General features: G+C 41.3%; 1 protein-coding gene across 3 annotated transcripts in view; it reads right to left on the bottom strand.

Annotated features, from left to right (window-relative positions):
- LOC139371163 (immunoglobulin superfamily member 21-like) overlaps positions 1-23,925 on the bottom strand; it is a 283,840-nt gene that overhangs the window by 123,944 nt on the left and 135,971 nt on the right. The window contains exon 1 of one of the 3 annotated variants that reach the window (XM_071111293.1): positions 18,594-18,634. The exons of the other annotated variants lie outside the window; for them this stretch is intronic. The gene's annotated coding sequence lies outside the window, so the exon portion shown is untranslated. Of the gene's footprint in view, positions 1-18,593; positions 18,635-23,925 lie in introns of those variants that run through there. 3 annotated transcript variants of the gene reach the window in all.

Below are 23,925 nucleotides of genomic sequence, written 5' to 3'. Positions count from 1 at the left end.
ACTTATGTAGCTTTAGGTATGTGCCCATGTATATAGCAGAGTCTTAATGAAGACTGTCACTCTGCAGCGTTCTGTAGGTGTCAAGCAGTCAGAGGTAATGGCTTGTGATGAGATATTGCGGAGGTGGGGGATATATTCAAAGCACCATAGTCTCATTTTGCATCCCCTTCTCTTTTTTTGTGGGCTGCAGAGTAAATGATGGAGCACCGCTCTCCTCTCTAATATTCACAGGGGAGAGGAAGTCACTTAGCATTTGAATGACTGTGATTTCTCTTCTCTTCAGCGCGACAGACAGACGTAAAGAAAAAAGGTGACAGGATTTTAATGGAGCCGCTAATGCCGTTTTGAAGGAGGACATTGTCGGTGCGTTGGGGATCTTTCTTCCCTTCGCTCTGAAGATGATCTCATCCGCTTCCTACAGATGTAAGATCTTAATTTTAGTCAGTTTTCTACAGAAGGAAAATAATCCTGCAGCAACAGGAAATGTGAATTATTATGTAGATTATAATTAATGGACATTTTTGTAGGGGTTGATAGATTTTGCGTAAGGGAAAATCAAGTCAGAAATGTGTAAACTTCAGAAGCCTTTTTAACCTCAAATAAGTTTAACATTTCCAACATTGCAGTAAAGTTCTCCTGCAACAGGGTGATCAAATTAAAATCCTATCTGTAATCCAATCCTCTCGGAAGTAAATAAGGCCTATGCATATTGTGATTAGTTACTGCATAATGTACACAACACTTCACGAGGGGACAGTACTGCGTAATTACTTTTATTTGAGCAAACAATTCTGGTGTCCCATAAATGACTGTGGAACAACTCATATCACTTCTCTGTCTCTGGGGAAAGGCGCTAAATACCTCAGGCAGTTACTAAGAGGTGCACAGGGATTGCTTGGTTACCAATCCACACCACTCCGGCCAGCTGATGTTTCTTCTTCAGGATGAGTCTAGATTTGCCTCCCTCCCTGACAATTTTTAGAAGGTAACACATTCTGACCATTCTGATTGGTCCCATAAACCGATGGGTTGAGCCAGAGCCGGGTCTACATGATGACGTTATAGACTTTGATACTCACATAAACAACTTCTAGGATGGCAGTTTCAGACTGAATGTACTGTATGTAGCAATCAATTAAATTCAGGGTGTGTCGTCACGGCAAACACGAGGTAGAAGTACTGGAACAACAAATATTGTGTTTTTTAGGATATGTATAACAGTTGTAGGCGGTATTAGTGGAATACATTTTTGTTTGCTGTGGGTGACATCACATTTTCATTGCTATGGAAGATTAATTGCAGGGAGGTGTAATCAGTGAAAGGATTCAGGACCTACTGGTGAGGATAGGGACCATGACCCCCCACAGGCACAAAGTGTTTACTTGGCTTGGCCACAAACAGACTTTCCTTGAGAGACACCACTTTGCCCAAGGAATGCTTTGGCACCACACTCAAGGACCGAAGATTATTATAGCCATCTGTTCCTCTTTTAAATGTCAATTCAGGGATGTAGAGACACACCAGCGAGGTGGCATCGTTCCGAGGTTTACAGGGAGAGGCAACAGCAAAAGGTCAGCCGCTAAAAGCAAAGCCGTGTTGGAAAATGGTGCTTTCCCACCAACCTGCTCTGTGCCTGGATTGTAGTCATTGTAATGGACCTTTCAGAAAAACTGTAAGATACATTTTTGTCTGACATCACTTTACAACAAAGCATGGAAAATTGTAAGTGAATGATGTTGATATGTTGAACTCAGGGGAATGTGTGTTTGAGATATAACAGTTAAATGACAAGTTCAAATCAATGACAAGTGTGACGGCTGTACCGTGGACCGCACAGTAAAAAACCCTGCCTAAAAATATCCTTATCCTTCTTTTATCCCATAACTGTTTTGCAGAAATGCACAATTACAGTCGTAACATTACAGTTCACGTTGTAACAGCCACTGGTGTCATCTAACGTTATAATTGAACTAATATCCTTATCTGCAAACAGTCAAAGTTCTCCGTGCCCCATGTCGGCAGCATGTAAGCCAGTTGTGTTCTGGAATTCCGTTGTTAAAGTATGTTTCCGGAGGAGTGTTGGAAAGTGCCACAGATCTGTTCATTGCAGGAAAAAAAATGTTTCCGTCACATGTTGAAATAGCAAAGTACTTTTCAAACATTGATACTGTGCACTGTTAATGCTGAAATAACTTAATGTATTTAGAATAACCTGAAACGATGTATCATGATCATGTTCATTGAAAATGAATGGTTTGCAAAACCGGCCCGGCTCCAAAAGGAGACAAAAGGGGGCTCAGCCCCCTAAGTTAAAACTTGTGCCCCTCAGTTTTAGTTTTATGTCCCTTGATAAAAATATCTAAAAAGGTTCAAATGATTGAGTGACAGGTTGGCACAAAATCTGTATTTTCGCTGCGCTGTGACAGCACAATGGACAGAGTGCGCCGTGGTGTATGTAGGGGACTATGGAAAGCTACTGGGGCAGTTAGGTACATTATATATACAAAAGTATGTGGACACCCCTTCATATTAGTGGATTAGGCTATTTCAGCCACACCCGTTGCTGACAGGTGTATAAAATCGAGCACACAGCCATGCAATCTCCATAAACAAACATTGGCAGTAGAATGGCATAACTGAAGAGCTCAGTGACTTTAAACGTGACACCATCATAGGATACCACCTTTCCAACAAGTCAGTTCGTCAAATTTCTTCCCTGCTAGAGCTGTTCCGGTCGACTGTATTTGCTGTTGTGAAGTGGAAACATGCAATGTTCCAACATCTAGTGGAAAGCCTTTCCAGAAGAGTGGAGGCTGTTATAGCAGCAAAGGGTGGACCAACTCCATATTAATGCCCATGATTTTGGAATTAGATGTACGACGAGGAAAAAACCACATACTTTTGGTCATGCAGTTTATGACTCCTTAGGGTTTCCATAAAGAGCGGGAAAAAACTAGCTTTACTTAGTGTTCCTTCACGCAATGTCGTCTGAGAATGCGCTGAATGACTTTTAAATGTCTGGACTTTTTTTTAAAGTTGAAGCTTTAGGAGAGTTTGTTTTTTCAATTCAGTTTATATTTGTTTATTTTAACACACCTTTTGGTTTATCTTCTCCTGTCATAATTTGGAATAAAAACCCTAATTATGTGTGTCTCTTGTTTCCTACTTGGTCATCAATGGCAACAAGTACCTCATTCACTGCATAGAAAGTACTTTTGTACAAACCTGAATAACTACCATAACGTGCTTAGGCAGAAAGTGCAAAAAAAACAAAGCACTTACCAAAGCACTTATCTATTGTAGATAGATACTGTCCCTGGCGCTGAGTTATAGGACGCTCTCAAAAAGCCTGAGGTCTGTTAACTGGACATTTTCAGTCCCTCTATCTTTTCACAGTCCATCTAATCCAATAGACATTACAATTGTTCATGTCTTCCCCCTGAATGATGTGTCAAATTATGCAGGTATCAGATCCAGGTTGTCTGGATCTACAAGTACTAGCGAGACGATTGCTGCCTCAGACAGGTGGTCATGTGGCACCCTCTCTTTTTCTAGCCCTCAATGAATTCACTTCTTAATTAGGAACGACCTGGATGCACAGGCAAAATGACACCTCTCACAACGCACACACATCGGTGGAACGACCATGTTCTTAGAGAAGGGACAGCTTTGAGGAGAGAGAGAGAGGGAGCGAGGGAGAGAGAGAGACGGTGGCAAAGTAGTTGCGCAAGAGTGAGGGTGAAGGTAAGAGGGAAATGAGCACTCTTTGATGTTAGAAAAGCACAGTTTGGGGAGGCAACGCTTTGCTTCAGTTGCTTTGTTGATTTCAGGCTGTGCTTTACAGAGGTGCAGTGGCGATTTTAGCATGTAAATATTGGTGGGCAAAATCAAAAACGTTTTTTTAGATGCATGCCAGCAAAGACACTACACAATACATTAATTGCACTGCAACGGCAACAAGCGGTGCCCACAAACTGTTAGGGCCTACAGAGCTTTCTATCCAGCACAATGGAGTGAATCCTTACCACCACTACACCTGGCTATCAGCGGAGCCTTGTCTAGCAGCGAAACAATTCATTTAGACTCGTTTAGTGCCTTTAAAAAAAAACATAGCTGATATGGCTGACTTGCTTAAGGCATACAGTATTAAAGTCCAGAGAATATACAAACAATTTTATTTGAAGTAGCATCAGAGAGAAGTACCAAGAAGAGGAGTAAAAATAAGCCCAAGTTAGAATCAAAGGTCCATGGCTACTTTTTTCACTGCAGCGATTATCTCTTACAGCCAGCCTGTTACAGTACTCTATCCTATTATGATTGAGAACAACATCAAAAGATAGCTTCAGGATTCCTCAGGTCTGATTAGCTGCCACTGTTGCTTTGAATAATATTTCTTGAATGAAACGCTCTTCAGGGACTCACTGGGAAGCATGAATGAGATTTAAGGAGGAGTTGTGTAAGACATCTGTGATTGTAATTTCAGCAGTTTTCTCAATTAAAAGTTGCATGTTGTAATCTAGTTGGATGCATCGTTGACATAGCAGTAGTGACATGTACACTCATGCGGTTAATCACTCACAGATAGACTGCTGCACTAACTTACTTATAGTGTTACATGGCATTGATATCAAGAACAACACACAACCACATTGAAGTGAATTTAACAGCTTGGTTATCTATTCTCTCTTATCATTTGATTTGAAATGTTGACCTCTCTTCTAATGTGTTGCAGATAGAAGCGATCAAGCGGCTATTTGATATTGCGTTAGGAATAATTGTGAGAAGTTAGACAATTATGAGACAATTATGTTTTCAAAGTATTTAACACAATTGTATCCCCTGAATATGATCTCATTTGGAAGTGCTTTACCATAGAAATACTGGTTATGATGCTCCAAAGCAAATTATTTTGGAGAGAGTAAATCTTATTTGGCTTGCATACACTTTATTTTATTGCTCCTGTAATTGTAGTCAACATATCATTTTGATTTAGAGTGCCTAGTCCACATCCTGATTCCCATGTGGAAGGACGAGCATCCTCAGGAGTGCAGTTAAAGTATTTAAAAAGGCATGTTGTGTAGGGCTACTGGTTCAATGACCTTATTCAAATAGTCCCATAAAAGGCAGCGATACACGTACATCAGTCAAAATTTATAGCATCAGATAAATCTGTCACCTGTCATGTACCTTTTAAAAGCTGGTAAGATATCTCTGAGTCAAGCTCTTTTCCTTCCTATCAGTAAAAATCAGTGAGGAAATGTATGCCTGCAGAGTAAAAGCCCTGATGAATTAAGTTGAGAACAGTCACAGAAAGATAGACTGAGATGTAAAGCAGCTGTGATGCGTTGATAGAGTGCTCTGACGTCCCTAGCCCTTAGCTGACACGCTTTTGAATAAAATAAGACATCTGATTGGATATGTGGATGTGGTTGTGTACTGTATGTGGTCTAACCATTGCCTCCCTCCCCCCGGGGCCTCTTGACAAAATAGTTATTGCTCGGCAGATTCTGGTGTTCAGCTAAAATTGATATATCTGCATGCAAGCTCCACCATTGTAGTCAAAAATCCACATGTAAACAACAACTGACAAATATGGAGCGTTAGCTTTTTTCATAATTAATATTTTATTATCTATCATACAGTTTTGCTTTTTAATGTTTCAGTAACTTTGGCCTTGGAGACATGAAAACTTCTACCAAAACCACTCAACAGCCCGCTGTATCATTTTTATAAACACAAAGCCCTTGTGACCCTTCTGAGCTTAGGGGAGTACATCAAAAGCAAAAACTTTGTTTTGGGTTAATAAAAAAATATATTTTTAAATATTGTCTCTTTGATATAATTTTAAAGACACATTTCACCATGAAGCTGTTACTGTGTCTGATATTCACAAAACATGTCAGCACCCTTCAGGAGATGAAGGAGGTATTTCTCAACCTCTGACATCTTTGTTTGTCTTTTTTCTCATCTTTTTATCTTTTTCTAAGGGTTTTCTACAAGGACAAGGACAAAATAAGCAGCTTACTCTTATTTCATTCTGTTCTGACTTAGTCTGTTGAATGTGATGCAACTAACTGATGTAAGCATATCTGGAAAGTAATGGGGCGAGAAAAAGGATAAGGTGTATTTAATGGAGCCTCCTTATCCCAGCTCAGTGTGACTGTATAAGCATCAAGCTTTGTGACACCCTCTCACAGATTCTGGTGTTCATGGCTATTTGTAGCCTTGTTTTAAGTCTTCTCATCAAACCTAAATTCTTGTAAAGATAACTGATCAGTTACTGCAAGAAATGGTTTTAGTCATGGAATATTTATAAGACCTCTTCAATTGCCCGTCAACAAAACAAAGCATTTCTCCTTTAGCTCACAAAGGTCAGGAATCTGTGATCCGAGAAACAGGCATGCCGTTTGAACATCCTTTTATCCCAATGCCTCTCTTAGAACCCATTCAGCATTGTGGTCCGCCTACAAAATACATTATTTCCTTACCTACTCAACCATACAAACATAGGATGATGTAGAGGAGAAGGGTTACCTTTTTAGGCAATGTTGTTTATCCCATTTTACTGTTGAAATTAATGGGTATTTTTTTCTCAGCCTGACCAACATTAATCCAGTTGCACTTAAGAGGCGCAAAACACAAGACCCAAGACCTCTTACAATAACATCCATTTAGACAAACATCAATGTCTCCAATTTCATCAAGGACATATACTACCGGTCATAAGTTTAAGAACACCTACTCATTCAAAGGGTTTTCTTTATTTTGACTATTTTCCTCATTGTAAAATAATAGTGAAGTCATCAAAACTATGAAATAACACATATGGAATCATGTAGTAACCAAAAAAGTGTTAACTTCTTAGGGCTGAGATTTAAACAAATATATTTTATATTTGAGATTCTTCAAATAGCCACCTTTTGACTTGACGACAGCTTTGCACACTCTTAGCATTCTCTCAACCAGGTTCACCTGGAATGCTTTTCCAACAGTCTTGAAGGAGTTCCCACATACGCTGAGAACTTGTTGGCTTTTCCTACACTCTGCGGTCCGACTCATCCCAAACCATCTCAATTTGGTTGAGGTTGGGTGATTGTGGAGGCCAGGTCATCTGATGCAGCACTCCATCACTCTACTTCTTGGTAAAATAGCCCTTACACAGCCTGGAGGTGTGTTGTGTCATTGTCCTGTTGAAAAACAAATGATAGTCTCACTAAGCCCATACCAGATGGGATGACGCTTCGCTGCAGAATGCTGTGTTAGCCATGCTGGTTAAGTGTGCCTTGAATTCTAAATAAATCACAGACAGCGTCACCAGCAAAGCACCCCCAAACCATAACACCTCCTCCATGCTTTGCGATGGGAAATATACATGCAGAGATCATCCGTTCACCCACACCGCGTCTCACAAAGACACGGTGGTTGGAACCAAAAATCTCCAATTTGGACTCCAGACCAAAGGGCCAAAGGAGTCAAGCCCTTCCACCTGTCTAATGTCCATTGCTTGTGTTTCTTGGCCCAAGCAATTCTCTTTTTCATGTTGGTGTGCTTTAGTAGTGGTTTCTTTGCAGCAATTTGACCATGAAGGCCTGATTCACACAGTCTGTTACTTGAACTCTGTGAAGCATTTATTTGGGCTTCAATTTCTGAGGCTGGTAACTCTAATTAACTTACCCTCTCCAGCAGAGGTAACTCTGGGTCTTCCATTCCTGTCCTCATGAGATCCAGTTTCATCATAGCGCTTGATGGTTTTTGCGACTGCACTTGAAGAAACTTTAAAAGTTCTTGTAATTTCCCGGATTGACTTACCTTTCATGTCTTAAAGTAATGATGGACTGTCATTTCGCTTTCCTTATTTGAGCTGTTCTTGCCATAATATGAACTTGGTCTTTTACCAAATAGGGCTATCTTCTGTATAAACCACCTGCCTTGACACAACACAACTGAAGGCACACTTGTTAATTGAAATGCATTCCAGGTGACTACCTCATGAAGCTGGTTGAGAGAATGCCAAGAGTCATCAAGGAAAAGGGTGGCTATTTGAAGCATCTCAAATATAAAATATATTTTGATTTGTTTATCACTTTTTTGCTTACTACTACTACTACATGATTCCATATGTGTTATTTCATAGTTTTGATGTCTTCACTATTATTCTATAATGTAGAAAATAGAAAAAATTAAGAAAAACCCTTGAATGAGTAGGTGTTCAAAAACTTTTGACCGGTAGTGTATCTCATCAGGCAGTTTATAAAATAATGTCGCTCTCCTTATGAGTTGCAGGTATGAGTTTAATGGTTGTGGGGCTTTATTTATGGTAACATTGTCTGACAGTTTTGTTCCATGTTTAGTCTGTTAGACCTCCCATGGGGAATGTTAGGATGCTTCTAGCTTTCATGCTTTCCCTACCCCACATCTGAACCATAGCTACCTTTTAAGCTTTGAAGATCTGAAAGCTGTAAAATGCACAATTGTCAGTGCCCTGAGCAGATATGGGCTGGTACAGTATGTGCAAGAAACCATCTATTTACAGACAAAAATCACTGCACCAAATGTGTGCTCTACATTGAGGACATCTAACCTCATGTAATAGTAAAAATATAATGCATTTTTTCAGATGACAGACACGCTATTTCCCCCCTGCCGCCTCATGTGGGTTTTTGCAGTTGCAGCCTGTGATTCGACTGCTCTGGAATCTTTTCCCAAGGGCTCCTTCAGTAAGGAAACAATGGCTTTTTTCACACTTTCATTTGACAGCTCTTGCTTGCAGCAGACTTGGAAACAGATTAATGAGAGGAGATATGTGGAGTAGACAGTGAGGGAATGAGAGTGAGACGGAGAGAGAGACTTTTCCTCTGTCCTATTTACACCCTGCACCCTCTCTGCAATGTGATGCTGTTGTCTCTCGCTTCATTAGCCAGTGCCGCTTGATCACAGGGCCTTGAAATCCCCTCAGCCCTCACCAGACGACCAAAACACCTCTCAAACACAGTTCATATTTCTCTGGTCCCTAGACTGTAACAAGTCGTCCACCACACTCTCATGCTTTTCCCCCTTTAGCTGTGAGAGTCTTTTAAATCAAGGCCATGTTTTCTGTTCTCATCACCACAAGCAAGTAAACATTAACGCCATGGACACACTCATTGTTTTCTCACTGCTTTTTCTCTCAAATTAGAAGCCATTAGACTACGTCTCTACAGTGACTCGTAACACCAGTCCCTTTTAAAGAGCCCTGTTGAATGAGCCCCCATAAACTGCACATCTCAGTGTGAGCAGGAGGGGGGAGGTAGTGATGTGATGTTAGCGATGTTAGTGGTGTGTTCGACGATCCAGCTTGTAAAGTGTGAACTGTGATCTGGCATCAGTGGAGAGGTTACTGCCTGGTGCTCATCATTAGATATGATGTCTCTGTGCAGTAAGAATGTGCCCTACAGGGAGAGGGCAGAGATCAAATGGCTGCCCAGTCTCCCCAGTCCTATCGGATAAGTCGTCCTGTCCTGTTCAGTCTCCTCTCACAGTGGGGCGCAGATGGCATTGGAATCCCTGTCCATGACAGCAGACAAATGGTGCAAGGACAAACACATCTGGTGCCTGGGGGCGCAGTTCTGATGCTGTTTTCCTTCCACCCTGTGCTCTGAATCTTACCTCTTTGGACTACCACACTAGGGCCGTGCAAAATGTGCCGCCTCTGCAAAAGCATGGCTGCCACTTTAGCAGGCCTTTAATGTCAACACAGTCCTCATGACTGTAGTGGGAAATTATTTCATTTAGATAAGCAATATCTTCTACTTCAGAGGCTTAGGGGTGCTTCATTTATGGAAGAGCTGTGTGTGTGTGTTTAATAATAATAATTTGGTGGGTGCTTATTTTTGTCCTATTTCACACCTAAATGTGTGTATTATACACGTTTGAATTGGAAATGTGTTTATTGCATATCCCAACGCCCCCTGAGAGTGGGGTCACAGCTAGGGTCTGCCATTATTAACCGCAACACCAGAGCAATTAGGGTTAAGTGCTTTGCTCAAGAGAACATCGGCAGATGTTTTACCTTGTCAGCTCGGGGATTCGAACTAGCAACCTTTCAGTTACTGGCCCAGCACTCTAAGTGCTAGTCACGTGGGTGCGTTTGATTGTGGGTGTGTGTGTGTTGCACCAATGCCATGGATGAGCTCACTCCCACTGTCCATCAGTGGCTCACATTGTGAGTGTATGATGTTTATCTCCACATACCAAGCTTACCTGCTGAGAATCCTTCACTTCAAATCACATACAGTCATACAATATGGTAAATTAATTCACCTTGCAGTCATATTGAATAACTATGTATCTTCCCCCATCTCGTCTATCCCTAGCCTGTGATATTTATTCCAGATACCCATAATCAGATTATTGAAGAATAATTTTCCAAAGGATATGTTTGTTTTGCATTACATATGTTTATCATGCACTAAATGCAGTGTTAATAGCAACCTTTACTTACTGTTAAGCAGCTTTCTTTCAAGGCATTGAAAGTAGTAATAAATAATGTAGTAAATAAGCCTATTCTGTTATTGTTTTATGGGTCATTATAAACTCTGCAAGGTATCCAAGTTGCTCCTGCTAATAATATTAATTTACCCGCCTTGATTTGGTTTGCTTGTTACGTCATAGGCAATTCATGTTTTTTTTAGTTGTCAGTTTTGTGTCCTCTGAATGGCTAATCTGACTACTCGGTGCCAATATCATTCATTAGGCTCTTGTTATTTGAGAACCATCCTTTTAATTAAGAAATGATGGGTAGCTGTCCTGGATGAAATGTAGAATTGAAAGCTGGGCTCCCTGACAGGTTGAGCTCTTTGGTAAATGTGACTGTTTCAAAGCAAGACACAAACAACATTTTGGCATATTTTTCTCTCTACTAGAGCAGATACAAACCAGGAGGATTAAAGTTATTAATTGCATTAAGGGGAGGTTCTCAGGGAACAGCCAGTGTTCTAGTTAATTAACTATTTTGAAATTTGAAAACTCAACTTGCATCATGTCCTGGAGGGATTATAAAAATGGAACAGAGTTTACAGAGGATGAACACATTAGAGATACTAGTGTTCATCTGTGCTGTATTCTGGCGTGAAACACTAGGTAGACAAACTTCCAGACAGTAATGTTAAGATCACGCCATTACATCTCATTTTAAAGCACAAGTCTCTTAGGAGTGCACCTACCTGTGATAGAATATCGGCATATCGTCAAAGCTCTTCAGTCAAAACCGCATAACAAAAAGATAAACAATGGAATATCCGATTAGACATGTGGTTAAAATGAGAAAAATATAACAATTTAATATTGAATGAGGATTTTTGTTTCATAATTAACAGTGCTGCACTCAGTTCAACGGGGGAGACAAAGTCACCCTGAAAATCAGCATTACTAGTAAATAATGTGTGCCACTGTCTGCTTCCTCAATTTAACTCAATCATGTCTTATTAAAAATGGAAAAAGCTCCTATGCCACATTAGGGATTAGAAAGTTGATGTATTTAAGCATGAAATGAGCAGAATGCATTGCAGATTGATGAATATTTCCCCCAACCCAGGAAGGATCCATTTGCAGTGGTTGCATGGGGAATGTGAAGAAGGATTGGTGCAAATCTGTATGTTAATCCCCAGTAACCTGCCTGACACCTCATCACCAGAAATTAAAAGCAAAATCCCTCCACTGGATTACTGATAAGCTTCCCATAGGGGAGGCAATGCTGCCTTTTAACAGGTGGAACCCAAAATGGCTGCAACAGATGAAATTCATAATTAACTTGGAAATTGCTTTTTTTTTCTTCAAATGCATTTTGTATATTACATTTACCATGCAGTAATGAATTATAGGCAGAATGCATTTTATTTAGTCTTTATCCTCTGCAGGTTTATATTGAAGAGCTCAAATAGTTATTTAGTCATTGGTACAGTAGTTACACGTTAAATGCATAAGCATTAAACACCAAATTTGTGTTTAAATAATTGACAACCTGCTCTTCTTCCAATGCAATGAATAACATCCTTTTAATATGGTGCTATCAACAGTTACAGATGGTGACTGCAGCTATCTAGAGGGTATAAGGAATAAAGGGTGGTGGTTAGGGACTGCATAGCTCCACAGTGGCCCTGATGTCTTTTAAACCATCTGTCTTCCAGCTTGCTCGCCCTTGTGTGCCCACACCAATCTGCAGTGTGAGGAGGAAAATGGGAGAGATTGCTTATAGACCTATGTGATGAATAAAAAAACATAGCAAGGATACTTAGTTCAACTTAAATGGTACCTGAAGGTTTCTCTGTGACTTAATTGAACCCCAGTGCGTAATGTGTTGACTCCAAAGGTGGAGTCCTCTGGTTTCCTCATTGGTGTTGTACGTACGTGGGGATGAGAGAGAAGATGTCCGCTGACTATCTGATGATTAAGTCCAATTAGAGGAAGGCGTGAGTTTGTAGTTCTGTGTTCACTTAGTGCTCATTGATCAAACAGATTAAGGACTAGTGCACATAATGATGTTGTCACCTTGCCATGGATCTGCATTTATTATCCACCTGTCTTTGATTATCCCCTTTGTTTCCAGATAGAAGCGCTGTATTGCACAACATATCATTCACTTCTGCAGTTATGTCAAGCTTTCTTGCTTTTCCACCTTCATGTTATTGTTCCTGACCCACTGGTGCATCTTAAATATTACTTTTTGTAAGAGTTGCTGAGGCATTTGTTAAAAACCGTGGCTTGGATCCCCAAAGAAAGTCATTCATAATAGTGGGAGAGTGTTCTCTTAGTAATGAAGCAAGGCTACATTTCCTGTCTGCTAAATAGCACTAAAACCTGTATTACTCACTATATTTGCAGCAGTATACTCTACTTATCCAACCCTCTCTTTACAATGTACATGGGATGGAAGAAATAAGGTTTTGCGAGCTGTGGGAGCTATTTGGAACTCGTTTCGTGTTAGGTGTTTTCCCTTCTATAGCTAGAGCACTGTTAGTGCCAACTTTGGCTCGGATTTCATTTTAAAACCAAGTGCTGTTTCCAGAGTGAAGGGTATGGTTCACATTGTTCTTCAGCAGAGGCACAGACATAATATCTGATCCAGAGCAGCACTCTCCGTCTGGTCTGCTGTGCTTTGATCTCATCATCCGCTAACTGTCAGGCCATAGTCAGCCTGTCTCCCTCTCACTGACAGCATTAATAACCACTTCTCAATGGCCTTGTCTGGGATGGCTGTAGATGGCCACTTTTAGTAGGCCCTTGTGCATTGTTTAAATGCCTGAAGTAATTCCCTGACGTAGGTAGGTTGACCCTCACCCTGCTTTCTCCAGCCTACCTCGGCCTCGCCGACACAGGGTGGCAAACAAGGCTCGGCCCTTCCTGTTGGCGACACAGATTCATGAAGCCACAGCTTTAATCCCTGCATGCCAATCTGCCAGCTCAAACCTTAGCCAATCCCAAACCAGTACTACTCTGATATATTGGGATGAAAATGAGTAATAGCGTGCAGAGAGAATGTGACACAGATAATATCCACCACACTAATAGGCATCTATGGCTGGTGTATCTTCTCACACTAAGGGGTCCCAAGCAATCACACTCATGTTTCTTCACATTGCCTTGAACAACGTCAGTTAAAGTAGTTGGCTCTGTATGGAATAAAGGACGGCAATGTGATTGTGCGTCAGATTGCCTTTCTTAGTTCATGTGTGACATGACTGAACTACCGCACCGCTAAAGCCGCGTTATCTGTCAAAACACAGACCATCTCATTCAGAATGATAGAGTAGGGCCTCTGACATCTATGTGGATGGAAGAACATGTGTGCGTCATCTATGAAAGCCCTGGTTGAATTAGCATATTCTCCTCCCTGCTGGGAGCAGTGACAGAGAGAGAGAGGGAGGGAGGGAGGTTGGAGAGGAGGGAGGTTGGCGAGAAGGGAGAGAGGCAGGTAGGAGTGGAGTGTGTTATCTGGAGCGTGAAATCCCCTTAAACAAGCTGTGTGACACTTAGGGCCCAGCAGGGGGCCACAGGCAGTAGACAGTCCAGTACAGTTTAGCACTGACTAGGCTGGATGACTACAACTGCATGCTGTTTACTTCCAGGATTAATTTCCCAGCAGCACATGTTCTGAATAAAGCATTTCAGCACACTACATGTTAACTGGTTCAGTGGACAGCGCACTGCAGCATGTTGTGTTGACAGGTGTCACCACTGACTGTCAACAAGGTGAAGCTCTTCTGCTTTGCTTAACTGACATGTTTTGTCATTACAATTGATTCATAGAATATAGCTTGTGTTGTTATACTGGTTGTTTTCTTTGTTTAGTGTAGATTCTGGTTTACCCAGCCTCACCCCCTTTGAGGCTTCAATTGAAAAGCTCAATGGAGCTCAATAGTTGTTATGACTGCTTTGTGTCTTATCCCCATTCATTATTCACAACTAACTGACAATTTATCCAGATACTTTGATTAAGACGCTACTATTGCTCCACCTCCTGCAGATTTATAGATGCCAAGTGAGAATCGGTGTAAATGGACACTATATCATGAGAAATGTACCCAGACTGTAAGTGATCCTTTCAATATATACTAGCTCACACCTAAGCTAACAGCAGTAGAGGAGACTGTATGATTGATGTGAAAGGATGCCAGATTGACCTGAAGCAGTGTTCTGGTTTAGACTCCTCCCAATAGCCTGAGCAGTGGCGATTTTGGCATGTAAATCTTGGTGGGGCAAAAAACATTTTAAATTTATTTTGGTCCCCAAATCAAACCAAATTTTATTTGTCACATGCGTCGAATACCACATGTGTAGACGTTACCGTGACATGCAACATAAAGAGAGACCTCAGACAACATAGCATGGCAGCAACACAACATGACAACAACATGGTAGCAGCACAACATGGTAGCAGCTCAAAACACGGTACAAACATTGTTGGGCACAGACAACAGCACAACGGGTAAGAAGGTAGAGACAACAATACATCACGCAACGCAGCCACAACTGTCAGTAAGAGTGTCCATGATTGAGTCTTTGAATGAAGAGATTAAGATAAAACTGTCCAGTTTGAGTGTTTGTTGCTGCTCGTTCCAGTCACTATTTGCAGCGAACTGAAAAGACGAGCGACTCAGGGATGTGTGCGCTTTGGGGACCTTTAACAGAATGTGACTGGCAGAACGGGTGTTGTATGTGGAGGATGAGGGCTGCAGTAGATATCTCAGATTAGGGGGGAGTGAGGCCTAAGAGGGTTTTTATAAATAAGCAGCAACCAGTGGGTCTTGCAATGGGTATACGGAGATAACCAGTTTACAGAGGAGTATAGAGTGCAGTGATGTGTCCTATAAGGAGCATTGGTGGCAAATCTGATGGCCGAATGGTAAAGAACATCTAGCCGCTCGAGAGCACGCTTACCTGCCAATCTATAAATTATGTCTCCATAATCTAGCATGGGTAGGATGGTCAACTGAATCAGGGTTAGTTTGGCAGCTGGGGTGAAAGAGGAGCAATTACGTTAGAGGAAACCAGGTCTAGATTTAACTTTAGCCTGCAGCTTTGATATGTGCTGAGAGATGGACAGTGTACCATCTAGTCAAATTCCCAAGTACCGTAATTTCCGGACTATAAGCCGCTATTTTTTTCCCACGCTTTGAACCTCGCGGTTTATACAATGACGCGGCTAATTTATGGATTTTTCCCGCTTTCACAAGATTCATGCCGCCAAAAAACTGAGCACCGTCACATAATGTGACGTAAATCGAGCGCGCTCAAACTTCCCATCATTCTGATTACGATAGTCATTTTGTCACCCTCATCATGGCAAAGACACGGAGAAATGCATATGATGCAGCTTTCAAGTTGAAGGCGATCGATCTGGCTGTTGGAAAAGGAAATAGAGCTGCTGCACAGGAGCTTGGCCTTAATGAGTCGATGATAAGACGTTGGAAACAGCAGCGTGAGGAACTGACTCAGTGCAAAAAGACAACAAAAGCTTTCAGAGGGAAGAAAAGCAGATGGCCCGAACTAGAAAATGAGCTTGAAGACTGGGTCAACACACAGAGAGCAGACGGCCGAGGTGTTTCAACTGTGCAGATCCGACTGAAAGCCAAAACAATCGCCACCGCAATGAAGTTTGAGGATTTTAGAGGTGGGCCATCGTGGTGTCTAAGATTTATGAGACGTAAAGGCCTGTCCATCAGGATACGGACGAGTTTGTGTCAGCAGCTCCCTCCCGACTACGAGGAAAAAGTTTCAAACTTCCGCAAATTCACTGATGCAAAGATAGAGGAGCATTCCATCGGCCCGCACAACATCATAAATATGGATGAGGTTCCTCTGACGTTTGATCTGCCTCTCACTCGGACTGTCAACAGGAAAAGCGAATCATCCGTCACGTTGAAAACAACTGGGCATGAAAAAAACGCACTTCACCTGTGTTCTGAGCTGCACGGCATCGGGAGAAAAGCTTCCGCCGATGTTGATTTTTAAACGCATGACGATGCCAAAATAAAAAATTCCCGAGAGGAATTGTAATGAAAGTCAACAAGAAAGGATGGATGACGGAAGGCCTAATGCATGAATGGCATACGGAGTGTTACGGCAAGCGACCGGGAGGATTCTTTCACAAGAACAAGGCATTGCTCGTGTTGGACAGCATGAGGGCCCACATAACAGATTCTGTGAAAGAAGCCATCAAGAGGACAAACTAAATTCCAGCTGTGATTCCTGGGGGCACAACAAAGTATTTGCAGCCACTCAACATCAGTGTAAATCGTGCATTTAAGGTGGCGCTCCGTGTTCAGTGGGAGGCTTGGATGACAAGTGGGGAGAAATCCTTCACTAAAACGGGCCTGCGAAGAGCCACTTATGGTCAAGTCTGCCAGTGGGTCCTGACAGCGTGGAGCATTGTCAAAAAATCCACTATCATCAACGGGTTTCGAAAGGCTGGACTGCTGCGTTTTGTTGAGGGCAGTTCAGCGGGGAATTTGCCTCCGGATGAAAGTGACGAGAGCGACAATGAAAACAATCCAACATCGGATGAAGCAATTCTGAGGCTATTCAACTCCGACACCGAAGGAGATGACTTCAGTGGTTTCAGTGCACAGGTGGAGGAAGATAGTGACTAATGACTTTCTTGGTAGGCTACTGTTTAATTTTTGTTACAAGCCGTGTTTCGTTAAAGCCTATTTATTTTTGTTACAAGCCGTGTTTCGTTTAAAGGCTGTGTAAAGTTCATTTGTTTCAATGTACCGGTAGGCACCTGCGGCTTATTTATGTACAAAATACATATTATTTTATAATTTAGTCAGTGCGGTTTATATTCAGGTGCGCTTAATAGTCCAGAAATTACGGTACTTGTATGAGGTGACTTCCTCAAGCTCTAAACCCACAGAGGTAGTAATCACACACTTGGGTGACTGGAGTCTTTTATCCTTTTTTGGCCTTCCTCTGACACCGCCTAGTACATAGGTTCTGGATCTCAGGAAGCTTGGCTCCAGTGATGTACTGGACCATCCGCACTACTCTCCGTAGTGCCTTACGGTCAGGTGCCGAGCAGTTGTCATACCAGGCGGTGATGCAACCGGTCAGGATGCTCTCGATGGTGCAGATGTAGAACTTTTTGAGGATCTGGGGACCCATGCCAAATCTTTTCAGTCTCATGAGTGGGAAAAGGTGTTGTCGTTCCCTCTTCACAACTGTCTTGGTGTGTTTAGACCATGATAGTTCATTGGTGATGTGGAGACCAAGGTACTTGAAACTCTCGACCCGCTCCACCTCAGCCCTGTCGATGTTAATGAGGGCCTGTTCGACCCTCCTTTTGCTATAGTCCACGATCAGCTCTTTTGTCTTGCTCACATTGAGAGAGAGGTTTTGGGAGGTGTTTAGTCCCAGGGTCCTTAGCTTAGTGATGATCTTTGTGGGCACTATGGTGTTGAACACTGAGCTGGAGTAAATTAACAGCATTCTCACATAGTTGTTCCTTTTGTCCAGGTGGGAAAGGGCAGTGTGGAGTGCAATTGAGATTATGTCATCTGTGGATGTGTTGGAGCGGTATGCGAATTGGAATGGGTCTAGGGTTTCCGGGTATGATGGTGTTGATTAAAGCCATGGCCAGCCTTCAAGGTTACCAAAGTGGGTACTACAGGGTTCGATGCATAAGAGGATGACAAGCGGATGAGAGGCAATCCGTAATTTCGATTAAGACATTAATGAGCGAGCTAGGACAGACATAGTCAATATAACTTGTTCAGCACTTCTGAAATGTACAGCGACAGAACACAGAACATGGGCCATTCTTACAGAATTCTCCCTGTACACCAAGTCAGAACTGTAGGATAAATAAAGGGGGTATTTTAGCAGACATTGAAAGCTCTTAGAATATTCTATTATTACATTTCCTTAAAACAGGTTACAGGCTACATGTGCACCACAAAGTCAGAACAGTAGGCGAAATGGATAGGGTGAGGCACATGGGCTACTAACAGCTTACTACACAACATACACTTATTATTACTTTCTTAGCTACAGTATATATATCTCCCTGGCATATTACATAGTTTATGCAGCAGCATAAAATATATTTTTTGACTCACCCTGTTGTGCTGTGCTCACTTGAACAGTAGTAAGGTGGCGCAGCGGTCCTTCGTGGGCAAAGTTTGTCATCCAACTTTGTCATCAAATCTGTCATTCTCTGGAAATGTGGTGCATTCAAGACAACTGGGAACTCAGAATAAAAACAATGTCAAATCATGATGATGTCAGTGATCTTCCGGTCGTAGCTCTAGAAAGAGGCTAGAGTTCCCGACTTACAATTCCGAGTTGAATGACCGTTCAAAAAATATTTTCCCAGTCGGAGGTTGTTTTTCCTGAGTTCCCAGTTGTCTTGATCTCACTGAAGTCAGATTTCCCAGTTCCCAAGGTAACAGTTGTTTTGAGCGCGGCATAAATCATGCTGGATTGACAGCATGGCCAATGTTGAATGTTTACCATTTTAAACTTGGAAAAGAAACCCTTAAACACAGACTTGGGACCACACACCCACTCTGCTGAATATAAGGCTAGTGATTGCTTTGCAATGCTTGCAGTTAGCCACTGATTCCTTCCAAACGACTCTTTGTTGAATTTGCGATTTCCAACTTAATTATGTAATCTTTATGTCCAATGGACGATGACCACAGATATATTTTATCTATAATTTCTCTTAACTATTTATCTTCTTATGACTATGAAATAAAAGGATTTGCCAGTAGATTGTCAACTTGATTCATGATTTTTACTGCTAGCTAAGATTTTGAAAGTAAGATGTTGACATGATCAGTCCAATCAAAGCTATAGTACTCTAGATATAACATTATTTGACGTCATTTTATCTGTGGCCAATGACCTTGAGCCTTCTTGGATGGGCACTTCTAATGTAACTCTATGGCAGCACCCGATGGGCTTACATTTTCGAGCTCTACCCTTAGATTTAGTGGTGATGTAGTGTCCCCATGAGTGACAGAACAGTGAGCCAATCACGGAGCAACTAGAGAACATTACCAACCCCTATGCTCTGTATTTTCTGCTGGCTGCCCCACCACCAAAGAAAGCACTGAGCTAGGCTGAAACATCTGCATTTTGGAGCTGCCTTACTCAGAAAAGAGACCATGTTTGTATGCAGCTTTATTAACTCAATGATATATTTATTTTTTACATTGTTTGCAAACTGATATGTGACACTTATTGCCATAATAACATGCAAAACAGGCAACCCCCCCTTTTTAGCAAAAAATGTGGGGCTCAAAACAGGTGGGTCACTGCCCCACCTTCCCTGAATGATGGGTCACCACTGAGCCTGTGCTATTACTGTGGCTAGCTCGCTGTATTCTCTCCCACGGCTGCTGATGCAGCTGCAGCCTATAAATAAGCACACCTCTGATGAGCTGAGGGAGAAGGGTTAAACCCAGAGACCTGGGCCTATCTCACCTGACCTCAAAGAGGGAGCACAGCACAGAGATCAGGTAGGATTAGGTTCACTCTCTATCTGGAGAGATCATATGTCAAGACACTGTAGGACACTCTGTAGTACTCTCTAGTATATGTACGCAAACCCAACCCATGTCAGCTACTTTACCTGGTCCCCTCAATCCTCACCTGGCCATTCATTATGGCCTAGTGTAGTAGGAGGAAGAGAAGCAGCATGTCCACCCATGCCTGTCTTTCATATCTCCAGATGGCAGAGGTGTTTGGAGAGGCCTTGGTTTGTTTGTTTGTGCCACCTCTGCAGTGGCGACCCGTCATTCAACTTTATTGAGGTAATAAAGCATGGTCTCTTTTTTGTTTTCTTGAGTAAGGCAGCGCTAGAATGCAGGTCTTTCAGCCTAGCTCAGCACTGTCTGTGGAAGAGACATGGTAGATAAAATGGATCGGTGCTCATCGGCCATTGGACATAAAGATTACACAACAAGTTGGAAATCGCAAATTCAACACTGAGTCGTTTGGAAGGGATCAGTGGCTAACTGCAAGCATTGCAAAGCAACCTATAGCCTGCTATTCAATGGAGTGGCTGTATGTTTTTTTCTGAGTTCCCACCATAAATCCAGAGAATGCCAGACTTTGATGACAAAGTTGGATGACAAAATTTGCCCACAAAAGACCGTTGCACCACCTTCATGTTTAAGTGAATACATCACAAGCCAAGGTGAGTACAAAAATGTATTTTATGCTGCTGAATAAATGCTGTAATATGAAAAGGAGATATGTATACTTTAGCTAAGAAAGTAATACTAAGTGTATGTTGTGTAGTAAGCTGTTAGTAGCCCATAGTAGCCTCACCCTAATAATTTGGTCTATTTTCACCTCTTAATTTTGCCTAATGTTACTGGTGGTGCTGCACATGTAGCCTATAACCTGTTTTTGAGAAATGTCATCATCTAATATTGTAAGAGGTTTCATTGTCTGCTTATATGCCCCCTTTATTTATCATATGGTTCTGACTTGGTGTACAGGGAAAATACTGTAAGAGCAGTCCATGTTCTGCATTCTGTTGCTGTGCATTTCAAAAGTGCTGAACACACTCAGTGCTGAACTCGCTCATTAATGTCTTAATCGAAATTACGGATTGCCTCTTATCAGCTCCTTGTTCCCTTATGCCATAGTTTGTACGTTTTAAATGTCAGTAGAAACCACATTTATTTAAATATCGAAAGTAAATGTAATTGCAAAATTATACTTGTATCAAAAGTAAAAGTAAAATTGTGGAATAATAATGGAAAATTACTTATGAAGCCGACTAAACGGTAGTTTTTTATTTTGTTATATTTATTTATTTATCGATAGCCAGGGGGACACTCCAACATCTTTTACAAACAAAGCATTTGTGTTTAAGCCCGCCAGGTCAGACGCAGTAGGGAATACCAGGATTGTTCTCTTGATAAGTGCATGAATTAGACCATTTTTCTGTCGTGTTAAGCATTGAAAATGTAACGCGTGCTTTTGGGTGTCAGGGAAAATGTATGGAGTAAAAAGTATATTCTTTTCTTTAGGAATCTAGTCAAGAAAAAGTAAAAGTTGTCAAAAATATAAGTAGTAAAGTACAGATACCACAAAAAAACTATTAAAGTAATACTTTATTGCATTTTTACTAAAGTACTTTACACCACTGGCGCCTGGCACCTACTACCATACCCCCTTTCAAAGGCACTTAAATATTTTGCCTTGCCCATTCACCCTCTGAATGGCACACATACACAATCAATGTCTCAATTGTCTCAAGGCTTAAAAATCCTTCTTTAACCGGTCTCCTACCCTTCATCTACATTGATTGAAGTGTATTTAACAAGTAAAATCAATAAGTGATCATAGCGTTCACCTGGATTCACCTGGTCAGTCCATGTCATGGAAAGAGCAGGTGTTCTTAATGTTTTGTACAATCTGTGTATATATTTAGACCAAGTTTCCTGCTGCTACAGTATTATTTAGTAAATAAGAATCCCCCTCTTCAGAAAAAAACTAATATTAAATATATAAATAAAATGAAACAATAGAGTGTTCTAGTTAAGATGAAAGCCTGCTTTTAGCCTTGATTTTGTTCGACTCCATAGGGAAGGCTTCTGGTTTCCATTTGTCAGACTCTACAATTGCTTCTTTGATTAATTATATGCATAATGTCTATTTATATCAACCAATGGCAAGCAATATACCCAGATATGTAACAAAACTATGTTTTAAAGAGAAATGGAGTTAATTAATGTTGGCCATTAATTTCTGACAAATTGTGGCCTGTTAAGCCAACATATGATGTCTTTATTAGACTCTCTGATTCACGATTCTCTTACACAGCATAATATCATCTTAAGGATTGTACCCTTTTTTTCATTGTTCTCCCAAAATGACATAACCACATCTAATTGCCTGTAGCTCACAACCTGAAGCAAGTGTGTGTGGAAATGGGAAATTAATGTAGGAGAATATAATACATTAGATCTGGTAAAAGAAAATACAAACCAAAAAACATTTGTACATTTTTTACAAATCAGAGCAAGATTACGGGATGTTGATACATTATTTACCTTCAGAGGTGAATGCATCAAACCAGTTGCTGTGATAAAAGTTTTTGGTTGTTGTGCACTCTCCTCAAACAATAGCATGGTATTTTTTCACTGTAATAGCTACTGTTAATTGTACTGTACAGTTAGATTAACAATAATTTAAGCTTTCTGCAAATATAAGACATGTCTATGTCCCTGAAAGTTGGCTGTTGTATACAACATCATTCTAGTCACATTAGCGCACTTTAGCAACAACCGTCCCAGTTATGGGACACCCACCCAGTAAAGGATATACACTGAGTGTACAAAACATTAGGAACACCTTCCTAATATTCAGTTGCACCACTTATTGCTCTCAGAACAGCCTCAATTCGTCGGGCATGGACTACAAGGTTTCTGTCAAAAGCATTCGAAAGGGATGCTGGCTCATGTTGACTCCAGTGCTTCCCACAGTTGTGTCAAGTTGGCTGGATGTCCTTTGGGTGGTGACCATTTTTGATACACATGGGAAACTGTTGAGTGTGAAAAACCTAGCAGGGCTGCAGTTCTTGACACACTCAAAAATGGTGTGCATGGCAGCTACTACCATACCCTGTTCAAAGGCACTTCTTTCAAGCTTTTGTCTTGCCCATTCACCCTCTGAATGGCACACATACACAATCCATGTCTCAATTGTCTCAAGGCTTAAAATCTGTCTTTAACCTGTCTCCTCCCCTTCATCTTCACTGAATGAAGTGGATTTAACAGGTGACATCTATAAGGGATCATAGCTTTCACCTGGATCACCCTGGTCAGTCGATGTCATGAAAAGAGCATGTTTTGTACACTGAGTGTAGCTTATCACATTCTCTGCATGCTATACCCATCAATCAGTCTATAAGGCTGGTCTTCATTTGGGTGCCATTATTTTTATTTAACCCTTATTTTACCAGGTAAGTTGACTGAGAACACCTTATCATTTACAGCAACAACCTGGAGAATAGTTACAGGGAAGAGGCTTGTAGATAGACAATTATTAGGATTGTGAAAATACAGTAAGACCCCATTTGATTTTGGATTTAGACATTTTACATGCACATTTTATGCAAGAATGCAGTCTGGTTATAGCACATCTCTGGAGTCTTCTTGGCATTAAAAGTGGTGAACATTTGTTTTTTTAGAGCTTTGCTAATTCACAGAGCCAATCAACTGTGAAATACAGTGGCTTTAAATGCCAGTACACCCTCTGAGCTTTGCTTTTGGGTGGAGCATTAGAATATTGCCAATTGATGCATTTTTATAGATGCAATGAAACTGTCAAGGCCTGGAATACAGAGACATGAGCCCTCTTAAGGTAGCTCTCCATAGTGCCATTTAATAGTTCCTATCAGGTCCTATCCTTAACTGCACACACTCC

Source organism: Oncorhynchus clarkii, chromosome 17 (genome assembly GCF_045791955.1).
Source record: "Oncorhynchus clarkii lewisi isolate Uvic-CL-2024 chromosome 17, UVic_Ocla_1.0, whole genome shotgun sequence".
NCBI classification, from domain to species: domain Eukaryota; kingdom Metazoa; phylum Chordata; class Actinopteri; order Salmoniformes; family Salmonidae; genus Oncorhynchus; species Oncorhynchus clarkii.
The sequence above is the reverse complement of the archived record's forward strand: the minus strand, read 5'-3'. Positions and strand labels throughout refer to the sequence as shown.